Source organism: Seriola lalandi, unplaced genomic scaffold (assembly GCF_002814215.2).
Source record: "Seriola lalandi dorsalis isolate HSWRI2012SDOR001 ecotype SW California unplaced genomic scaffold, Sedor1 jcf7180002054169, whole genome shotgun sequence".
Classification (NCBI taxonomy): domain Eukaryota; kingdom Metazoa; phylum Chordata; class Actinopteri; order Carangiformes; family Carangidae; genus Seriola; species Seriola lalandi.
The window spans coordinates 475,500-481,565 of NW_019524722.1; the positions used below are offsets into that span (position 1 = coordinate 475,500).

A 6,066-nucleotide genomic window follows, 5' to 3' on the forward strand; every position below is an offset into this window, starting at 1 on the left:
TGTTATGGGCTGTAATGACTGTATGACTGGCAGCTTTATGGTAATCTGTGGAAGCCGTGTTGCTAGAAGGACTTTGATTTTTACCACAACTGAGATTTTGGTCCTGAGGAGCTCATGGTAATGAGTGTTTTGGTTGCCATGGAAATCCCTGTCTCTCTCTGCCCTTCAGCCAATAGGAACACTCTGGAGATGGTGCAGTACGGGGTGGAGGGAAGCAGTACCTTCCTGGAGTGTCAGGCCCGCTCTCCACATGCTGTCATCAAATGGCATCTGCAGAGAGACAACAGCGACCGCAGGAAAGAGGTGAGCCATCACACAGTCTATATTTCTCAAAGTTAATGGGTATCTAAGCTTGTTGTATTATGGGGTAGTTTAATATCAATTGAATTAGCTTGAACTTTTCTGACATGGATGAGTATTTCCACAGATCAACATGAATAATTTCTTTTGGACACATCCACCACAGTATTTCATTTCATTTTGTTACTTTGTTGTCATGGGGAGCTGGCCATGTATGCTCAGTATGACACACGTGAAAAATGAGTCCAGTGTAATTCTTTTAAGATTATGTGTTAACATGATTAAATGTCTCAGGCTCTGATTGAGCGATGCCTGATTTCTCTCGCAGACCTCCACTGTCCTCAGGCCCAAGGGAAGGACACATAAAGGGGAGCTGTGAAAAAGCCCTCTGCTATGATATACAACCCTGAGGCACTAGTTAAAGTTTTATTGTGAAGCTATGTAGTGTTGCTGCCTGTCTTTTATTGACTATTCTGTTGGATGGTCTCTATTCCCACCAGCAGAAACCGACTTTGCTGCTGCCTTGCACATCAAATTCAGAGCAAAAAAAGCTGTCGTCACCTATTCAGATTCCTGAGTGTAGATGTACAGACAGGACTGAAATCATAGAGTTACACCACTGCTTACTGTCTGACTACATTCGAAATTGATGTTTTTGTCCCCCTTTTTTTTAAATAAAAGATATTAATCCACCATACAACCCAAGGTAGAAGGAATGGAAACAAATATGAGAACATTATTCAGATATGGACTCTAAACAGATACCTACAGGATCCAAGGTTTTGCGAGAATAGTCTTTTACCCCCCTCCCCTCACTGACCTATCATATGATTGATTTATGTGCCACCAAACATTGCACTACTTCTTCGTAACTCAGTCAAATCAAAACCCAGAAACATTATACGGTACTTACACTAGTAACCCACTCTTTTACTGTGGAAATAGGATCTCTGATGTCCCAGAGGGCAAATGCCCCTAAATCTTCATTAATCCAGTTGGCTGTACAGTGTGAACAGGAACTGCTAATGGCTGAAGTAACAGGACTTTCAATGACAGATACAGATATGCCAAAATGTAAACGGTCTAGAGGCTATAAACACAAGGTGTGTATATAGTTCACCAGATTCATTATGTAGTGAAGGATAAAGCTTGAATGATTTTGCACAGGTGCTATTTTTACCATGGGTTTCCAGTACTGAAGCCTGGCCTCTTGCATGATGGGAAACTGAGATGAAGTTAGGGAGCATCTCAAAAGTGCAAAATGGTCAAAAGAGCTTTTCAGATTTTTGTTAATAGCTGTCTAAATTTCAATTTTTTTTTTTCTGGCACTTTTCTTTTGGACCTCCTCCTGTTAGAGTATGCATACTGTATACACTACCTCCAGATTTGACAGAAATATTGTGCATTATGGCCCAGCACCAGTCCTGACTTGTATTTTGCCACTGTTAAAACTTCCTGCCCGGTGTCTACCTCGACCATAAAAGTAACTTTTTTCTTTTATTGTTTCCTTTATTTTTAATGGCTTTTGCCATATGATTAAAATATTGTCTTTCAAATTTTATTTTGTATATATATTAGTTTATTATTTTGACTCCATTTCGTATGAGTTGTGCAGATGATTTCTAACAACTTCTGGTGGAGTCAACACCCACATCTGCTATAATAAACTGGTACACATAGAGATAGTTGCTTTGCATTACATCCTTAATGAATACGTCACACCTCAGGTGTTTGATCAGCTGTTTGTCTCTCTGTCTCTGCAGATGCGTTCTGATGGTCGGGTTTTAAAGACAGAGCAAGGTCTGCTCCTGCGGTCTCTGCAGCCCTCTGACTCCGGCATGTACCAGTGCACAGCCACGGAGAAGAACTTCAAACACACTCTGGTGAAGCTGCAGTTGGTGGTGCTGTCGAGCCGGGCCGTCAACAGCGTGCTGGTGGAGGGCGGGGGAGGGCTGGTGCCGTCTGCTCTCCACTCCAGCAGCACCCAGTGGACCCCCAGCGCAGGCCAGTACAAGGACCTGCTGACCATCCTGAGCCAGCCAGAGATGAGCCTGATCAATCAGTACTGCCAAGACTACTGGCAGTTCGGAGACCCGCTGCTGGGAGCCCTCAAGGCCAAAGACCTGAAGGAGCTCAAGGAGCAGAAGAAGCCCCGCAACCGCCGGCATCACGGGGAGGGGGAGGAGAATGAGGAGCAGGAGGAGGTAGAGACATGAGGAGCCCAGCTTTGTGTCTGAAACACCCTCAACCACCTTCCCCCACCACCCTGTGAAAACTGGGAGAGACTCATTGAGAGTAGCTACGTGAAAAAAATCCACAAACCGGAAAAAAAAGCAAACTGAGAAAAAAGAGGCTTACAAACAAAACCCCACATACATCCTCTCAAACAGTAAGATATATGATACACAGTATTTATTGTAGGTTGTATATAGCATCATTCTGTGGATTTCTTTGTACTTATAGAAAAAACATGCTCTTTGTGTATAGGTACCTTTGGGGCAAATATTATTGTTATTATTGATGTTGTTAATTTTATTGTTGCTGTTACTGTCATTACAAAAACTCATTTGTCAGCATCATATGACCTTTGGCGACTGTTTGGAATGTGTTATCAGGCATGTAAGCTGTTAGGAGTGAGCTACGAGAGGCTCTCTGTGACGGGAAATGAGTTGTTGATAAAGGGGTGATGGGATTTCTTTTGTTTCTTGCTTGCTTTGACTCGATGCCAGGACTCTTTTATTTCTGGACACTTCAGGAACGCCGGTGGTGCAACCTCCTCGTGGCTGCATGCAGACAGAGACTTAATAATGCAAGGGGACCATCGACACATGGTCCCAATTATTGTGGGGAAACAGTGCTTTCTCCACTGGAACCTATGTTGCAATTGGGCCTTTTAATAGAAAGCTGATGCTTGTTTTTTTCCCTCTATTCCCATCTCGATTTGAGGATTGATTTCAAAATGATTCAGCATCTTTGCTACATGTCAGCCCAGATGCTAAATCTAATTGAGGAGAATAACATTTGCAAAACAAAAGAATGACAAATTTCTCACTTGTACTCTACTCTGAGTAACCTGTGGCTCAATGAACTCGAGTTTAAAAATGAGACATAACTGAAAGAAGCAAGCATCAGATCAGTTTTTTTGTTTTTTTTTTGTTTTTTTTTTTATAAAATCTATCTGGCATTATAATGGTTGGGTTCTTTTCTAATGCAAACATCCTTTGAACTGAGAGTGAGGTGCAATAAAAGGGGTCAAGGTTTTGCACAAAGGGCATTATTCTTTTACTTTCAAGGGACATTGGCTGGGGCCAAATGCAACAAGCACACTCGGGCAAGGTATAGTTGACTATTGTGTAAAAACAAATCCAGTTTAAAATGAAAGAGGTGCCCAGATCAAGCAGCAGTTGTTAGCTTTGAGCACACAAGACATATTTTGTTCTTTCTTCCTTTGACATTCATATGTGGAAAAAAAATAATTGCCCATATACACAACAGAGCATTGTAACAATGTTGTGACACTAACCAAAATATTGGGAAGCTGGCTTTCATTGTGTGCATGAACCTGTATTTGTACTGTAATTCTGATAAGATACTGTGTGGTCGTTTTATTTTTTTTTCTGTTCTTCATCTCTACGGGTGTACAGTATGGTCTGAGGGACGTTCTCAGAACGGCAACATGGGGAAAACAAATGCTTTAAAGATGCCCTCATTTCAAATACACCCCTGTATGAAGCATGATGCATTTTTTCATTGGCATAAATTTAGTTCTGGCAAAGTGAATCTTGCTTATGTGTTTGGACAGCACATAATAGCACAATAATGACATATTCATTACATGGAGTAAGGCAGTTAGAATTTTAGAAGGGTGATATTAAGAAGTGAGCAAAGGTTCTACTATTCTATTAAAAATATTAGTACAGCAGTTCCCCAAGACATGAATTAATGGAGTTCCATGTATAAGACTATACAACTGGGAAAGTGGCTTTTAGCACACCTGGTCTAGCTTCTATTCAGGCCATATGAAAGTCAGCATGAACGCCTCTGGGAAGTTTGCATCCATAATTCATACAGGGGTATCTGTATCTGCTCCTCAAGTTGGGATTTGTCTGCATTCCCAGAATCAATCACAGCTCCTGATTGTCTCCTCCAAATGAGAACAGGGGTTTCTACAGCAAAAAAAAAAAAAAAAAAAAAAAAAAAAAAAAAAAATGCAAAGAGAGGTTGTACAATTTGTTGGTATTTTTAAAAATGTGTCTTTAGTTTTTGAGTGTTTTTGTTTGTTTTGTATTTTTTGCATCATCAGACTTTATGAAAAAAAGAAAAAACACTAAATGCACAGAGGTGATGTTATTGTAATGACTTGTGTAAATTACTTTATCTTCCCTTTCCATTGTTGTTGCTGACTAATAAATTAAAGCTCTATATTTTATAAGAATGGAATGCTCCCCCCCTTCATTGTGATTGGCTTGATACTGGATGTTTTCCATGTTCTGCCCAGAACCCTCTGGATCCTTGGAATAAAGTTGTACCTGTTAAAGAGATATGTATGCACATTTGTATAAAACATACACATTGCATTTGTGTTTGTAATGGATCTACTGGTTATGAAAGGACACAGGAAGAGATTTGTTCTCTGTCTCTACCTCTGGGCCTAATAGATATGGATTATGTTAGAACCTAACCCCCATCAGTTAATGACAGATGAGGCTTGATCAGTTTAAAGGTTCATTAACACAGATTTTTATACTTAAGTAGATAATCAGAATATACCTGCAGGAGATTTATCTAGGATTGTTAAACAATACTAATTTCTCAACAAAATGTCCAAAGACATTCTACCTTTAACAAATCTCAATAAACAGACCATCCCACATTTTTATCTGGTCAGTGATGAGGTATAGTACAACAAGCCATTGAGAAAACAGTGATTGTACAAGATGTATTCTATCTGCATTAACATAATTGTTAACATAACTAGTTTTACTTTTCATCTTAGAATCTCATTTATTTCTTCTTTTACAAGTCAATGGCAGCCAATGAGACTTTTTATGGAAGCCATTTTGACATGTGGCAGTAGGAGATGTAGTAAACACATCAGGTGTAAAAAATTGAATGATGGATGAATTACACTTACTTGCGTCTGGGGGATCCCACCCAATTGGAAAAGATTAGTAGAGTCCCCAGGCATAATGTGTGTTCCCTCCATTAGCGGTCTTCCTGCTAAATGAATGTAACCAGATTTGAAACCTTTCACTTTTACTTTTAATAGCTCAGGTCTTAATAATGGCAACATAAAGTTTTTTATCAAGTAAAAACCACTAGCTAAATATTCTTTTCTTGCATTGTGTGAGCTACATGAGCAAGGTATCCAAAATTATGTAAACAACCTGGTTGACATTGGCTAATGTGCAGGTGATATTAGCATGGAGAGGCTAATATTTCTTTTAGTCCATTATTAAAACATTAAAATCAGCCTGTCTTCAGAACTTAAAGATAAAACATAAAATGCTGAGCATGAGAACTGTAACGTAACTGCGCTGACAAACAAATATCACCATATACAACAAATTACGCTTTACATTAGCTAACTAATATTCAATGTTAGCATTAAGTTAGAACCTTACACCTTGCTAATGTTAAGTGCTAGTGCTACAGAGACTGTAGCTTAAATTACATTTGCCTAGTAAGGCTTGAACATTTAACTGTCTCTAGTTTGTTACAAATGGGATTTTATTTCACTTCTAGCATATTTTACACAGAAGTTAC

At 39.3% G+C, this 6,066-nt stretch overlaps 1 pseudogene across 1 annotated transcript in view; it reads left to right on the top strand.

The window, feature by feature from the left end:
- LOC111653190 (semaphorin-3F-like) overlaps positions 1-4,841 on the top strand; it is a 60,742-nt pseudogene extending 55,901 nt beyond the window's left edge. Inside the window, exons 17-18 of the transcript XR_015437095.1 lie at positions 109-303; positions 2,064-4,841. The product of XR_015437095.1 is annotated as a semaphorin-3F-like (transcript). The remainder of the gene's footprint in view (positions 1-108; positions 304-2,063) is intronic.
- Positions 4,842-6,066: the final 1,225 nt, after the last annotated feature.